Raw genomic sequence first — 17430 nt, forward strand, 5'->3', positions numbered from 1 at the left:
AGGAATGGTTCAGTATTCACTAATTCAGTGTTTGTGAGACATTGCGGATGTAAGCACCATGAATAATGAGAATGGATTGTACTTTGGCCAAATGAACCCTCAGAACAGGTATGTGAGGTAGGTTTCTCACTGCCCTGTTTTCCAGGTGAGGCTCAGAGAGGTGGGGAGACTCGCCCAAGCTCACCTTCTAGCCAGGCAGTGTTGGGGCCAGGGATTGAACCCAGGCTGCCTGAAGCCTGACCCCTACCCTATGCCCCGCCCACTGTGCCAACTCTGTAAGGGTCATGTAGAGGCAACAGCCTTGAACATGTTAACTGTTTCACCCAGAAAATGGGGTGTGACTCCCAATGTGCTCTGAGTAGAATTCAAAGAGATGGCAGACATGAAGATGTTTGTAATCCTGGGGTGGCCCCTATGATTCCACTTACCACGGTTTCTCGATGAAGGAGAGAGTGATCACCTTTTGGGGGACAGCTGAGGACCTTTCTGGAAGACATGAAGGTTGACTAGGTCCGGCAGGATGGACCAGAGTCACTGAGGGGCAAGGAGATGCAGGGCTTTCAGGTGGAGGGATGCTCCGAGCAAAGGAGCGGGGCAGCACAGCCCAAGGTGTGGGAAGACAGATTTGAGCAGGGCATGGCTCGGCAAAGTGGCATTTAGGTAATTTAGCTGGTGAAGGGAAGCCAGGGAGGCCTGAGAGAGGGCTGCCTCTTCTCGGACAGGGTCCATGGCTTCCTGGGGCTGCTTGGACACCGGGAACGGTGGTATCTTCTTCCTGCCCACAGCATCCCTCACAAAGTCCCTCCAAACTGGCCTGCAGTCAGAGGATTTACAGCACGTGGACCTGACTGCAGCTGGAAGGGCGCATTGCCTCCTTTCTCAATAGCCCGGCACACCAGGCAGCTCTGTGTGAGGTGCCAAGGCCATCTCAAGCTCAGTGTGTCCAGAATGAATCTGAGCCTCTCCTCCCCGCCGTCAGCCTTGCTCTTCTAAAGAGGGGACCCCCACGCACGCACTCCATCACACACTCCAGAAGCCTGGGGAGTCCTGCCCCCTGCTTCCCAGGCCTCCCCCATCTGTAAGGCTTTGCCCTTCCCCCACAAAAGCACATGTCACAGAGCCGGGCTTCTCTCTACCCCACCACCCTGGTCTAGGTTTCCACTTTCTACCCTCTGGCCTCCCTGCTTTGTCGGTGATCCAACTCACCCACAATCACTCTCCAGAAAGCAGCCTGAGGAGTTTTTTTAAAGTACAAATTGGATTAATTCTTCCCATTTCTAAAGCTTTTCAAAGGCTCCCCACTCCATGAAGTTGCCCACCTTGGCCTACTACAGGCACTGCCCCCTTCTCCAGCCTCAGTTCCTGCACTTTTCCCTTGTTGATTCCATTCCAGTCACACTGCTATTCCTCAAACACTCCAAGCATGCGCCGACCTCAGGGCCTTTGAACCTGCTGTTTCCCTGTCTGAGATGATCCCCACCCCAACCTCTGCACACCTACTCCTTCCCATCCTGCTCTCATCTCTGCTTCCCACTCAGGTCTCGGCTCAGGGGTCATGTCCTCAATGAGGGCCTCCCAGACCACCCTGTCTAAAGTTGCTGTTCTTCCTTTGAGGATCCTGTTTATTTCATCGAGCACTGATCAACTTACTGGTTCACTTGTCTTTTGTCTCTCTCCCCTACCAGACAGAGATCCTGAGTATCTAATATAGATTCCTGAGGGTGGGGACCCTGAATACCTTATAGAATTAAGATGCTTTCCCAGCACCAGGCCCGATACATGGCTGGGCTCAGTAAGTATTTACTGAATTAATGAACAACCCCCTATTTGACAGTTGGGTAGACTGACGCTCAGGGAAGAATGATTTACTCCTGACTCTGAGTCGGAACCTAATGGCCAGTGCTGTGGGAGGTAAAGCTTGGAGCAGCTCTGCTTGAAGTTCGGCAATGAAGCTGTGGGAACGAGAGCTCAATAAACCCTAAGCACTGGGCATCAGAAACAACTTGAAAAATAACCATTTCTGAAAGGCGGCAGAGAAAGAAAGCAAGCAGTGCTTCCGGCAACATCTTCCAGGCAAGGCATATCATATGTACAGATTTAAAAGAATCATGACTGAGTGAGTCCTGGGCCAGGTACTACTTTATTCCAGACACAGGCCTGGGAGGGGAGATAATCATCACTGATGTTTTATAGATGAGAGAACAGGCTTTTAGCTTTTAACAGTGGCCGTGCTCTGTGAGGCTGTGGTCGACTGTGTACCTTGCACAGGGTCTAATCCCTTCTGGGCCTTCGTTTTTCCAGCTAAGTGGGTTGGCCTTGAATAGGCGTCACAAGTTTAAACGTCTACAGGAGACCAAGCATGTAACCCCTCTGGCCCACAGCTGTCATGTGGAGACCTGGGTGAGAGAAGCCAGAAATCTGGCCTTAAAAATAAATAAATAAAACCTCTAAATTTAAAAGTGGAGTTAGTTAATTCTTTTTAAAATGGAGTTAGTCAATTCTAAGTTTTAAAAAACACTGGGCAGGTACGTGCCTGCCTGCTAACGTGGCCCATGGCACACAGGTTTGTGACTGCTGGAACAGCTGTCCTCAGGCCTCCTTGCTCCTTCTGGAGCTCCAGCCCCTCTCCCCCTGCTCCCCAGGAAGCCGGTCCACTAGAACCTCCCCCTTGGAAAGGCAGGAGACCCTTGGGAACCTTGAAATCGAGGCAGCAGGAGGCCCTTCTGGTGGTGTCTCAGGTCTGTTGGGCAAAAGCAGAGAAGCCCCTTCTGGTCGGCAGGCCAGTTCTGCTTGCAGGCTCTTGGCACCAGGGCACAGGTGGCGGGAGAGCCCCATCCAGAGCACAGATGGCCGCCCCCCTTCATGGGCCTGGAGCAGCTGCCTGAGAGGGACCAGCTTGGTTGCTGGGACAACACCCTTCGCCCCCTCCAGAGACAGCTGCTCCTTAGAAGCCCTGTTCACACACCAGTTGGGGTCAAAGGTATGAGGTGGCTCTGTCCTGACACGTTCAGGCCAGAGGTGCTGGAGGACAGGGTTAAGCAATGCCCTCCAGGTGGACCCACAGTTCAGGTCAGCTGATTCTCTGAGGACAGGAAGCTGCCGGTCAGGAGCCTTCACAAGCTCCCGGGCATCTCCCCTGCCTGAGGGCTGGCCGTGAACTGGCCTAGCATGAAAAGCTTTAACTGTATTGGCTCATCAACTCTTCACCAGGCCTATCACTCCCACTTCAAAGAGGAAAAAAGTGAGGCCCAGAGAGAAGTGAACAGCCCCAGGTCACACAGCCAGGATTTGCGCTCAGGCTTTCTGATTCCAGAGCCAGCACTTGTAGCTGCTGCTTCACCACACTGACCAGGGCTGGAGTTAGGTGCACTTAGCAGGGCCTGGCTGAGATTCTGGCCAGGCCAGTTCCCCAGTCAGGACCCTAATCTTGGGTCCTCACGCAGGGTTTGGCGATATCCTCTGAGTGGGTTAGATGGTGGCTGCCTCTGGCTCTGCTGGCCATGGGGTCAGAGGCCTGGTGCCCCTGGACCAGAACCCCAGCATGTGGAAGAAAAAGGCGGCCTGCTCTGCCTGTGATTACTGCCACCCACAGCCCTTCCTCAGGTCCTTCTCTTCTGGATGTGCAGTCCTGGACACTCTGACCCTCCACCAGAAACACCAGAACCCCTGACGTGGTTTCCCAGTCACTCAGGACTTCCCCAGTTTGGCTAAATCTCACTACAGCCTCAAGGCAGAGCCCAAAGAGGTGAGGCCACTCATCCCAGGTCACACAGCTGGCTGATGGGGTACTGGGACTGGAACGAGGATGTGAAAACCTCCAAATTCTAGGGTCCGAGGACATAGTAATTCCAGTGACTTTCAAACCAGGTTCTGGGGGCCCTCAAGAGGGCCTGGGGAGGCTTTTTGACTCCCACCCCCCACCAGGGCCCTCAGAGCACCTCCATTTTCTTTTTTTCCTCCATATGGTATTTTGGGATCCACCGGACTAATTCAACCTCCTCATAGTACAAATGAGGAAACTGAGGATCAGAAAGGCAAATGCACTCCCTGAGGATCAGGTGGCAGAGCAGGGACCTTGCCTGGGGCTCTGAGTGTGGGTGTGTTCCCTCTGCCCACCTGACTCCCAGCCTGGAGACCACCAGCTCTAGGCATTCAGGGAGGCACCCACGTGTGGCTGAGCCCCACCTCCTCCAGCCCCTGACCAGGGGACCCCAGACGGCATGCTGTTTCTCAAAAAACATTTCCACGAATACTGCGACCGTATCCAGTAAGCAACCTGTCAGGCAACATTCACCCCTCACCGCCCGTTCTGTGCTGGAATCTGCGGCAAATGTCCTTTTATTTATCCCCAGAGACCTGCCGGCAGAGTTGGCTCTGCTGGCAGCTCTGCTGAGGCCCCTATCCTACCCCTCGGGATACCTTACTACCACCACCCCTGGGAGTCCAAACTTGAAAGAGACACCAGCTTCCAAGCAGCAGTTCCTGAATCATGATTTTCTCATACATTAAAGCTATAAACACTAGTAGGGAGTGCTGATGAGGAGAAGATGGCCAGAGTTACAGGGCTGCTATGGTGGTTCCAGTCCAAGACAAAAACTTGATGTGTACAGCCCCTGTCTGGCCTGGTGGAGGAGTCGGGGGTGGAGAATCCAAGATTTGACTTTTCAAATACTGGCTCTAGCACGTGGACCTTGTTGTGGTCTTTCCAAAGCCCTAAGGTCCCAGGAGCCCAGCCTGGGAAGCACTACTTAGAAGAAAGAGCCTCAAAAACCACCCTCACTTCTGGAGGGCTGATGTCAAACCCTAGTAATGGGTCACAAAAGCCTGGCTTTTTACAAGCTGTCACAGGGGCCCACATCCAGTGTGCAAAGCCAGACACTGCCAGGCCCTGTGCACCTCGATTGCTGGCCTCTTTCATTGTTCTGAATGACCAAGCGGATCCCAGAATAGAAAGACGGTGTTAACAGGCTCATTCACTGTGCCTGCAGTGACAGGTGGCATATCGGGTGTCAGAACCCGGAGCCAAGAACCCTGGGCGGCCAAGAGATGGTTTGAAATGAACAGAGCAGAAGTGAATGGGGAAGACCGTGAGTTCAGCTCAGGTCAGCCCAGGCCAGGTCGCCTTCCCTGGTGCCAGGCCTGGGGACAGGGACAAGGGCCCAGTTCTCAGAGCTTATATTAAGATTTTGAGTTCAGGACCCCAACTTAATTACACAGAAAACAGACATGTGGGAAAATGTCTTAGCGACTCTAGTTGATCACAGGACACGGTCTGAGGCTACACTGACAGAGAAGGTGCAGGACCAGGGAGGGGGCAGCCCCACTGAACTCTGGATAATGTTGTGGGTACTGTTGGCGATTCTGGACAAGGGACACTGACAAACTGGAGCCCGATGAGAAGGGGGCAATCGCACACGGAGAAGTCTCTAATCCATCCTCCCATTACGACAAGTAGGCCATGCACTGGGCTCTGGGTGGGCACTAGGGACCCACCCAGTGTTAGTAGTCCTCAGACCTCAAGAAACTCACAATAAAGTAAAACTCCACCGACTGGGCGTAGCCGCAGGGACTACTGCAGGAGAAAGCCTGGGACTGACTGAACAAGAGTGCTGCGACTGATTGGTGACGTCTGTCTCAGATTTGCCACAGATGGGGTGTGACGCACATGCACCATGAGCCATGCCTAGTCTAACACAAGGGAGGAGGTGCTTAGAGAGACTGGAGTAGTAGCCTGGAAAAGAGGGGATTCAGAAGGGCATGGCTACTGTATTCAAATACCTAGGAGACTCTCACATACATTGTCCATGTGGTCCAGGTCATTACAGCACAACCAGAGAGGGGACAGGAAGGTGGGGGTTAAGGGGGAGCAGGTTTTGCCTCATTATAAGGAGGCAGTTTCTAAGGGGCAGAGCTGCCTAGGAGGCGATCAGCTAGGCTAGACACAGGCACGACGGATGCAGGGAGGGACTCAAGCCCCCGCGGGTGACCTTTAAGATTCCTTCCAGGACTGAGATGTTTCCTCTTTTCTCTGCCGTCCTACTTCACACTCAGTAATGGAGGTGACATCAGACATCATTTTTGTGTGTGCGACATTCACAGTTCAATTTCTTTTTTTTTCTGCCTCCAGAGAATTGTTACCGACTAGCAGAGGAGAGGGAGGAGAAGGTTCAAATGGCCTAGCTACAGGCGAAATGATGGGAGGACTAACTCTAAGGTCTAAGGCAGCACGGTCAGGGCTTCACACACCTTCCTCTGGACAGTCGGGCAGCACAGAGCTCCTACCTGAGATGATAAACCCATCCTCAGAACAAGAGACCAGCCGACACTGGCTTCCCTTCCCCCCCTGCCCCCCGCCATACCTGCTGCTGAGTTACAGAAGTGGCCTGTAGGTCAGGAGGCCCTGAGAGTGAGCACTGTTCCTGCACTCACTGACTGTATGACTAAGGCTCCCCGGGCCTCACTCTCACCCATCTGTAAGATGGGAACAATACTGACTCGCCCTGTTCACTGCCCTAGGGCTGCTGTGAGACTCTCTTGGGAAGACAGGCAGGAAAGGGCTTGGCAGGTGAGGAACTACCATTACAATCACTTGAGGGGCCCAAATATCTGAGCAAGGGGCCCACAGAGCAGCTGCCTGATTCTAGGCCTTCCAAGGACTCCATGCGCCAGAAGCTGGGGGCTTCTGGCCTGAGGCAGGTCAGGAAAGTTCAGTGCCCTGAGGACCGCAGCCGACCCCCACCCCAAGCCGCATCTGTATCACTATTCTAACATTTTAGGGTAGTGACCTCTGGTGTCCCTGCCTTGCCAAGCACCCCTCTAACTTTTCTCTGCCACCCTCTTCATGCCAACGCCCCATGTTCCCAGCGTCCGGGTCTTTGCAAGGCTGCTCCCTGCCTGCAATGCCCCTCCTCCTCCCTAATCCCACCGCCTCTTCCGGGTCTCCGTTCCAGCATCACTCCCTACAAGCCTTCCCTGACTGTCCTTCCGCACCCGCCAGGCACCCCTCACTGGGTCGCGCCCCAGGTTTAGAGGTGCCACAGGCCCCTGCCGTCACACTGTTTTACAGGCCTGTTTACTTTTCTCCTTCTCCGTTTAGACCCTGAGTCCCCTGAAGGCAGGGACTGCAAGGTTCCCATGCCTGTGGCACCCAGAAGGGGTGCCAGGCAAATGCCTGCTGCCACTTACGACGTGGGACCCTGTCTCTGTCTTCACCCCAAAAGTGAGACAGGCCTGCAGGGCCTTCCCCTGGAAGACTTGAGAATGCAGCAGCAGGGAAGTCTGTGAGGGGCGACCTGGCGAGCAAAAGACAGAGGTGCTGGGACAAGCAGGGACTATAGGCCTATCCTCCGCCTCCACACCATCCATACCCTCCAAACTCTACTCGAGTTTTCTCCCAACCACCTCTAAAAGCACAGCATGGTGACATCTGGGAAGATCTTTTTAAAAGAAGACCTCCCCAAGGGAAAGTCACCAGCATCCCGCAACTGTAAGGACTTGCTGAATATTAGCGACTAATCGTCATAGTTCCCGGTGTTTATTGCCTGCTCAGGCATCGCTGGCTACTACCCTGGCCCAGTCACTGTCTGAGGTCCTTATATTTGAGCCCCACAAAGAGATGTTTTCACCATCGCCCCTTGTGCTGCTGAGGAAATGGAGGCTCAGAGAGTTTGAGGGATTTGTTCAGCGTCACACAGCAAGTGTTCTATCTGCTAAGTGAGTGCAAACCTTCCAGGTTGCAGTCTCCAGAACCCAACCTTCACAGCATCCGGTCTCACAACAAAAATACAAGTTGGCTGACAAGGAGGCTGACACACACATTCCTACAAAGCTTAGAAATCACCGTAGAAAGACAAATTTGGTCTCTCCCTTCTGCTGGCAGACTCTGACTAGAATACACTTTTACAAAGACCTCAAGCCCAAGCCAGCATCCCAAAGAGCATCTGAAGAAAGCGGACTTTACCTTGACAACTTCTACCCCTCTGGGAGCTGCTCTGCCCTGATGTTTTTACAAGCATACTAATCACCTCCCCAGGCTTCGGGCTGTCCTACCAGGCCCTTTTCGTCTCTCACAAAGAGACCTGTGATATCACTTGCCCCTCAAATGGTCCCTTCCCCTCCTAGGACTGACACCCATCTGTAAAAGTTGGGCACTGCACTAGGTTGTGGACGGCACAGGTTCCAAAAGGTGTGCTACTTCTGGTTAACTGGTAGTACCTGCCTGTGTTAAGAAGGATCCTGAAGCTGTGTCCAGGCTCCACGCAGCCACCACGGGCGCTGGAACCAACACTGCCTCTGTGGGAAAAGCCCTCCTGGGAGATGAGCAGCCTTTTAAAAACTCTGCTGGAACACAGCCACATAAAGCTGAGAGCTGCAGTGTGCATCAACTTGGAAAGTTAACCAAGAGTTCATTATTTCCAGATGAAACCTACTCTCCCTTTCAAATATACCTCCTTAAAATGGACTAATGAATAAGTTACCTGGAGTAGTTAAATTCATATAGTCGGAAAGTAGAAGGGTGGTTTCCAGGGGGTGGGGGAGGAGGGAATGGGAAGTTGTTTAATAGGTACAGAGTTTCAGTTTTGCAAGATGAAAAGAGTTCTGGAGATGGAGGGTGGTGATAGTTGTAAAACAATGTGAGTGTACTTAATATCACTGAACTGCACACTTAAAAATAGTATAAGCGGTAATTCATTTTTTGGCTGTGCCATGCAACATGCGGGATCTTACTTCCCCAACCAGGGATCGAACCCTGCGGTGGAAAGCGGATTCTTTACTACTGGACAACCAGGGAAGTCCATGTGGTAAAGTTTTATGTGCACATTAACACAGTTTTTTAAAAAGTGGGCTAGTGCAGAGTCTACTGAGGAACTCTCTACAAACGAGCCCCAGCTATCAAACTGATTTTCCACCCAATATCCAGAAGTCATAAAATAAAATACTGAAAGCTACTTTAAGCATGAAGTGTTGATTTCTGGTTTGACTTAAATGTATTTGTGAGCAGGGGCTGATTTATAATCTGCTACAATCTCTTTCCTGAGATTCAGGGAATAGAAATAAAAGAAAAAGAAAGAATTTAAATATAAAATCAAAAAGACTGGAGATCTACAAGGGTAGAAATGGATGTGTTAGAACCTTGGAAAGAAGTTGGATGGGAGATTGTGTGGAGGTTAAAAAAATTAAAACTTAAAAAAGAACTATAAATATATTGTATAACATTATAGAAAACAGTTAAAAAGTGATTTTAATCCCATTGCCCTAACATAATTACTGTTACATCATTCTATACCCAAACTTTTAAACTGTGATCATTTTGGAATGGCAATCTGGCTAAAAAGAAATAGCAACTTCTGCGTTGGCCTTCTTAAACAAAAGCAGTTGGTAGTACAGAAAGAGTAGTGAATCAGGACTTCAAATCTTGATTAAGCTGTATGACTCTGGACAAGTCACTTTACCTCTCTGTTCCATCATTTCTAAAAACAGCAGTAATAACTGCAACCCGCCTCCCTCAGCAACAGAAGCAACAGGGCTTTGTGAATTGTGAAGTAGTATGTGAAAGGGCATTAGCAATAAGTAGGGAGTGCTGAAGAAGCCTTTTCTTGATGACTAATGATCAGTATGAAAACCTGATGATGATGATAATAATAATGATGACGATTCAAGTATTCAGAAGCTCTGATGTTAATTTTAAAACAAAAATCACTTGTAATACTTTCGTTATCACACCTCTGGGTGAGCAAAGCTGTTGGCCTCAGACCTACCCAGGCTTGCCAAGCCCAGCCAGGCCCTGCCTGACCTTGCAGACTCTTCCAGACATAACCCGAACCTCTCCCGGTTCCCTAAATACACCAAACACTTTATACCTCAGGGTCTTGCCCCCTGCTGTTCCCAGTCTGCCTTAACTGCCTCCTTCCCATCCCCCACCCCACCTTCCCTGAGATGCCTTCCCCATCTTCTCTGAATAAGTCCCTCTCGGCAACTATGTTTCCTTCAGGACTCATCCCAGTTAGACAGTATGTTGTGTGTCTGTACCTGCTTGAATGGGGTCTCCATGCTGGATGAGGTCTCCAAGCTCCATGAGGGAAGAGACCAGGTTTGTCTTGTTCCCTCTCCTTCCCCTGGCTCAGCACCTGGGATGAATGGCTGATTGTTTGGGAAGAAAGTGGAGGCGGGGTGGGGAGGATCTGGCTGGGATGAACCCAAGTCCTCTTCCCCTGGGCTGTTCCCACGCACTGCTGCGTGCACCCTCTTTGAGAAGACTGCTGGGGCAGCAGTAGCAGTGGCAGCCCTGCCTTTATAGGTGCTGTCAGACAAGCCCCGCTCCCCCTACCCCACAGGCAAACACCTCCTGACTGCTACCATGCTCTGTGCTGGGCCAACAGTCACGTCATGAAGCGTGGGAAGCTTGGGAAGGCAAGAAAGTTCCAGGAGAGCCTTGAACTATTACTGTATTCACAACACACTCAAGAGCAGACTCTTCATTGCAGTCCCCAGCAGGATACTGCCCAATGGAGTGATGACCCTGCCGAGATAAACCCTGACTCTGAGTGCCTGGTGGACTCTGACAGCCCTGGGCAGGCTTCTCTAGCCTGATCTCAGCTCCCCAGGCCCCTGGACAACCAGCCCCTGCCTCCCCTCCCGTCCCCAGGGAAGCCTCCCCTTAAAAATCTCCATCCACTTGGAGCCTACCCAGCTTCTGAGGTCCTGAAGGTCACCTCCTCTCTAAAGCCTGCCTTGATTCGCTGCGTCTTCCCCATCAGGGCCCCACACTCAACAAAGAGCCATCGAATGATTAACTCCTCTCCAAATACCAAACGCACCTGCATCTTTCCAGACATGGGACATGCACAGTCTTTAAATATTTCAAGTCTTCTGTCTCCCCCTGGATATCAAGAAGAGCAGGGGCAAACATTTCTTAAGTGCTTCCTCTGTGCCTGGCACTGTCCTGAGTGCTTTACACACACACACATTCTCTCTCTTGTCCTCGCGCAGTGACTCAGGTAATATCATCACCTCTATTTTGCAGGTGAAGAAACGGAGGCCCAGAGAGGTTAAGCAACTTGCCAAAGCCTCGCAGCTCCAGGTGGCATCTCAGGATCTGAACCCCGGCAGCATGACTCCAGGGCTATGCTCTTAACTACGGGTCTGCCCGACCATCGGTGTGTGGGCTTCCGTACACAGTCGGGCTCTGTAAGTGCCAGGTTCTGCCACCCAGGGGAGCAGCGTGGCTAATAGGTGTGGCTCATCAGTGCAGTCACTCAGCCACAACTTCCAGGTCACCTACTGTGTGCTCAGCGTGTGCCGTCAGGGAGTGGACTTGAACAAACACAGCTCTGCGCCTGGGGACCTTGGGATTACGCAGAGCAGAGGAGAAGTAGACGAAAATCCTATTCGCTGAAGCAACAAAATTGCTACCATTATCTGCTCTGGCGAGGCTGAGAACTTCCTTAGAAAAAGCACAGAGAAACAGGAACTTGAGACCCCAGCGAGTTAGGCAACGGCTAATCTTTGAAGTACACAGGCGAACCAAACGTGTGTTATGATTTTGGTCTCACCAGGGGACCAAAAGCTATTCGGCTGAACAGCAGAGCTAGAGCTCCTGCCAAGAAACAAATGGGGATTGAGGTCCAGAGCCAGGAAGGGGCTTGTCGGAGGCCACCTATCAACTGGAGAAGCACGGCTCCGGTTCCCTTACGCCCAGTGCTCTCCAAGTCCCTGGGACTGCAACCAGGACAAAAGGCTTTCAGGCCATCTGCGTCCTTAAGAAGAAACCGCCAGAGGGTGAGAGGTAAGTGCCTACAGTGACCGAAAGTTTAAAAGTTTTCTCAGTGGAGACAGGACGTTAGCTCTTACCTTCAGGGAGTGTGGAACTGTTCTGTGAAAGCTGGATTCGGGAAGCCAGGGTTGATGTCCCAGGCCCACCTCCAGCCCCAGCCCTGCCCCAGAAGGACAGGAATTTCAAAGGCAGTAGCTCCCCACCTGGGGCCACACCCAGGTGAGGCTGACTTTACCGGGGAACCCGTGGAACTGGCTCTCCCCCACGCAGGGGCAGGCCGGGCCAGAAGGCCACCCTGGTCTGCAGCCTGGCGCCTCTCCCTGCGGGGTCCCACCTGGCCCCCACCCCGGCCGGGCCTCCAGAACAAGGGAAGAGGCCTGCTCCTCTCTTAGTGAGGCCTAGTGAGGTCCCCCGGGGCCCACCCCAGCCTGGGCTGGGTCTGAAGCGGCTGCTTCCTGCTTTACCTTTTTCTTTCACTTTGGTTTTTAACCCCAAAGTGAAACTAAAGACTGGGATGATGTGGGAAAGATGGTGAGAGTTAAGGCCTGAACACCTGGCTTCTCATCCCAGTGAGGCTGCTGACTCGCTGGGAAACATGGGAGGAGGCCCTCAACCCCCCGCCTCGGTCTCTCCGTTGATAAAATAGGAGGGAGGAACTCGGCTAATGCTTTAAAGTGTCATTAAATTAGAAAAATGATGGAACGTCCCCTTCCTCATCCCTGCCACCACTGAGGACTAAAAAGGAGCTGCAGAAATGACCAGAGCGGGACCCAAAAGGGCCTTCCTGTTGGCTTGGAGGACGAGGCAAACTCTGGCCACTGTGTGGAGACCTTCCTGGTCTCTCTGACTACCTCTCCCCAACCTGTCAACTCAACTCCTTTATCCTGAGCAGCCCCTGGGGCAGAGCAAATTCAGGAAGACCCCAGGGACGAGCCTGACCGGGTCTTAGCACAGCAAGAGGAGCCACCAACAGCTGCCTGAAAACTCCCCGCCTGAGGGCCGACCAGGCCATCTGCTAAGACCCAGGACTAAGACAGCATCCCACCCAGGACTGGTCTAAACTTCACTCTCCGCTGACCCCAGGGTGCCTGACACAGTCTAGCTAAGACCACTGTAATCTGTTTTATGGTGTTTTCCCACTGGCTGGTTTACCAAATCTCCCCTCTAGGCTGGTGACATGAGAGAGGCAGGGAGGAGCCTCCCTGCCTCTCAGATGAGGAAAACTGAGGCTCAGAAAGGCACAGGGACATTGTGGCCAAGCCAGCACTGGATTCAGGAGCTCAGTAAATATCTGCGGGATGACTGAGCTTGATGGCCCAGCCGTTGCCAAGCAGGTGCGGCACACACCAGAGAAGCACAGGAAGGAGGACACAGTGTATGTGCCTGTGTGTGTGTGGGGGGGCATCCCTCCCTGGAGACCAAGTCACAAACAGGTCCCCAGGTACCTGTAACAGAATCCCCTCCCCCCAGTCCTGGCTCCACTCCTGATATCCCTCCAGCCCATTTCTTCCCTTCATCCCTCACTTCCTCCCATCTGCACCTTACTCTGGAGAGATCTCATTGGCTGAGGGCTTCGGAGCGAAGACTGGCCAGCCTCCTCCCCCTCTCTGGGCTGGATTAGTACTGTCAGTACTTAACCAAGGAAAGGAATTTGAATCCAGGGGTGGGGGCAAGGTGCTTTTAAAAATATATACACCTTGGGTTTCCCTGGTGGCACAGAGGTTAAGAATCCGCTTGCCAATGCAGGGGACATGGGTTCGAGCCCTGGTCGGGGAAGATCCCACATGCCACGGAGCAACTAAGCCCGTGTGCCACACCTACTGAGCCTGCGCTCTAGAGCCCGTGAGCCACAACTACTAAGCCCGTGTGCCTAGAGCCTGTGCTCTGCAACAAGAGAAGCCACCGCAATGAGAAGCCCACGCATTGCAACGAAGAGTAGCCCCCACTCGCCGCAACTAGAGAAAAGCCCTTGTGCAGCAATGAAGACCCAACTCAGCCAAAAATGAATAAATAAAATTTTTAAAAAATTAAAAAAAAATCAGTAGCCCTGAAAAAAATATATACACCTCATTTTTTTTGCGGTACGCAGGCCTCTCACTGTTGTGGCCTCTTCCATTGCGGAGCACAGGCTCCGGATGCGCAGGCTCAGCGGCCATGGCTCACGGGCCCAGCCGCTCCGCGGCATGTGGGATCTTCCCAGACTGGGGCATGAACCCGTGTCCCCTGCATCGGCAGGCGGACTCTCAACCACTGTGCCACCAGGGAAGCCCTACACCTTATTTTTGTTAAAGGAGGCAAGAATATGCAATGGAGAAAACACAGCCTCTTCAATAAGTGGTGCTGGGAAAACTGGACAGCTACATGTAAAAGAATGAAATTAGAACACTCCCTAACACCATACACAAAAATAAACTCAAAATGGATTAAAGACCTAAATGTAAAACCAGACACTATAAAACTCTTAGAGGAAAACATAGGCAGAACACTCTATGACATAAATCACAGCAAGATCCTTTTTGACCCACCTCCTAGAGAAATGGAAATAAAAATAAAAATAAACAAATGGGACCTGATGAAACTTAAAAGCTTTTGCACAGCAAAGGAAACCACAAACAAGACAAAAAGACAACCCTCAGAATGGGAGAAAATATTTGCAAGTGAAGCAACTGACAAAGGATTAATCTCCAAAATTTACAAGCAGCTCATGCAGCTCAATATCAAAAGAACAAACAACCCAATGCAAAAATGGGCAGAAGACCTAAATAGACATTTCTCCAAAGAAGATATACAGATTGCCAACAAACACATGAAAGGATGCTCAACATCACTAATCATGAGAGAAATGCAAATCAAAACTACAGTGAGGTATCATCTCACACCAGTCAGAATGGCCATCATCAAAAAATCTACAAACAATAAATGCTGGAGAGGGTGTGGAGAAAAGGGAACCCTCTTGCACTGTTGGTGGGAATGTAAATTGATACAGCCACTATGGAGAACAGTATGGCGGTTCCTTAAAAAACTAAAAATGCAACTACCATATGACCCAGCAATCCCACTACTGGGCATATACCCTGAGAAAACCATAATTCAAAAAGAGTCATGTACCACAATGTTCACTGCAGCTCTATTTACAATAGCCAGGACATGGAAGCAACCTAAGTGTCCATCGACAGGTGAATGGATAAAGAAGATGTGGCACATATATACAATGGAATATTACTCAGCCATAAAAAGAAACGAAATTGAGTTATTTGTAGTGAGGTGGATGGACCTAGAGTCTGTCATACAGAGTGAATTAAGTCAGAAAGAGAAAAACAAATATCGTATGCTAACACATATATATGGAATCTAAAAAAAAAAAAAGGTTCTTCAGAACCTAGGGGCAGGACAGGAATAAAGACGCAGACGCAGATGTAGAGAATGGACTTGAGGATGTGCGGAGGGGGAAGGGTAAGCTGGGACGAAGTGAGAGAGTGGCGTGGACATGTATACACTACCAAATGTAAAATCGATAGCTAGTGGGAAGCAGTTGCATAGCACAGGGAGATCAGCTCGGTGCTTTGTGACCACCTAGAGGGGTGGGATAGTGAGGGTGGGTGGGAGGGAGACGCAAGAGGGAAGAGATATGGGGATATATGTATATGTATAGCTGATTCACTTTGTTATAAAGCAGAAACTAAGACACCATTGTAAAGCAATTATACTCCAATAAAGATGTTAAAAATATATATATATAGGTTTTCAGAATGCAAAAGAAGGTAACAAACTTTAGGTGCACAGATTCTTCAAAACAGCCATTTCACTTGCAGGAAGGAATGGCTCCCACAGTGATGCTTGCCCACATGTATACAGCCAGGTGGGAAGGGTGCTGGCTGTAGCGCTGCTCGTAGCAGCAAGGCTGGGAACAACCTAAATGTCCCTGAGCAGAGGACTGGACAAACAACGGGTGGTCCATCCGTCAATGGACTGCCACACAGCCACGTGTGTACCCACAGGGAATACCGACAACAGAGACATCCTTGTGTGAAGAAGACAAGGTACAGAACAGCAGGCAGTAGGTAATAAAATGGGATGTATTGACACAGCTGCCTGTGTATGCAGAGTATTTCTGGAAGGAAACATCAAGACTGCTCACAGTCATTATCTAGGAGCCTAGGTGGGAGAGAGACTAATTTTTCACTGGACCCCTTTTTTTCCTACAAAGTTTGAAATGTTTAACCACATAGATTTATTGCTTTCTCAATAAAAGCATAATGTTTGCACATAAAAAAATAACTCCAGCAAAATGTACCCCAAGAAGCTTCCCTCTAGGTCTCAGGCATCAGACTCCCTGAGGGCAGGGCCCAGACACCTGGATTTTGAAGTCTCCTCAAGGGCTGCTGGTCTAGTCTTGCAGAACAGGTGGTCAGCCTCTGACAGTAGATGGAGGCAGCCTGGACAGCACAGGCCTCTGGGCAGGGCAGAAAGTAGCAGGGAAGACTCAGAAAAACTTGGCCTTACGGCATAAGAAGGATTTCAAGAGGGCTTTGAATGCTCAGTAGGTACAGCTGAGAGGGGAGGGTTCCTACAGGAAGGACTAGGGAAATTAAGTCAGGCTGGTAAGACAGGGGAAGGGGAAGAATAATGTCTCTCAATATGGGATCCTGTCCCCTCCAATACTTGGTTCCCACTCATGGGAAATGAGGTGGCTGGGAGAGTCCTTTCCAGACTGATATCCTAAGATATGCCTTTATTTCATCTCATTTAATATTAAAGGAAGCAAGGAGGGTCCCCAGCTTAGCACATGGCCACAGGGCTCCACACCTGTGCAGACTGTAATCAAATATTTGGAGGCTGCAGAAAATTCAGGCCCGGATCTTAGGTGCAGCAGCCCTTGAGCGACTTCCTCCCCCTGGGGAGGAGCAGATGGCCTTCTGTAGAGATGCCCTTCTTCACCTTCTCGTTAATAATTAAGTCATTACCAAAGACCTCCTCTGTCACTTTTGAAGTTCAGTTTGCAGAGACTTGCCGCCTTGGCTTGCTTTACCATGATGCTCCAGGCTGAAGGCTCACAGGCTACAACAGTCTAGATCTAAGCCTCAGGCCCAAACTCCAGGGGTCTGCAGTGGAAAGAGCCCAAGGTGGGGGTCAGGAGCGCTAGGGTGAATCCTGGCTACACCTTGATGATTCTGTGGACTCTGGGAGGTCAGAAGCTAACTCTCTAAGACGGCTCTGCTTGCCACTGTATCCCCAGGGCCAGCTCATCGCCTGGCACACAGCAGGCACTTAATAAATATTTGTTGAATAAGTGAACAACAGCTCAGCCAGTGAATCCCAGAGTGACCTTGGGCAAGTCACTTTCTGGAAAATGACGATGACAAGAATAGCAATCCTCTTAGGGCTGTATAAGAACCTAATGAGATAAAGTAGATGTAAGTGCTTTGAAATTAAAAAACAGGCTACACAAATATTAATGATCCAGAAACAATGTGCTATAAACGAAATGAAAAGAATGAATACATATGAGAATGATCACATTTACAAGAAAGCACCTGGCAAATGGTAAAGCATTAATCAAGTGAATAACTACAATTGAAAGGGACAGCACAGGTCAGTCTAGTTCACTGTTCCAATATCCGAACATTTCTCAGGCTGTGTCTGTTCCAAAGGAGCAC

General features: G+C 50.7%; 1 protein-coding gene across 7 annotated transcripts in view; it reads right to left on the reverse strand.

Moving 5' to 3' along the window:
- Positions 1–17430, reverse strand: part of DLGAP4 (DLG associated protein 4) — a 200710-nt gene that overhangs the window by 44749 nt on the left and 138531 nt on the right. The window contains exon 1 of one of the 7 annotated variants that reach the window (XM_079945270.1): positions 11851–11997. The exons of the other annotated variants lie outside the window; for them this stretch is intronic. The gene's annotated coding sequence lies outside the window, so the exon portion shown is untranslated. Of the gene's footprint in view, positions 1–11850; positions 11998–17430 lie in introns of those variants that run through there. 7 annotated transcript variants of the gene reach the window in all.

The sequence above is a fragment of the Stenella coeruleoalba genome (genome assembly GCF_951394435.1).
Source record: "Stenella coeruleoalba genome assembly, chromosome: 15".
NCBI lineage: Eukaryota > Metazoa > Chordata > Mammalia > Artiodactyla > Delphinidae > Stenella > Stenella coeruleoalba.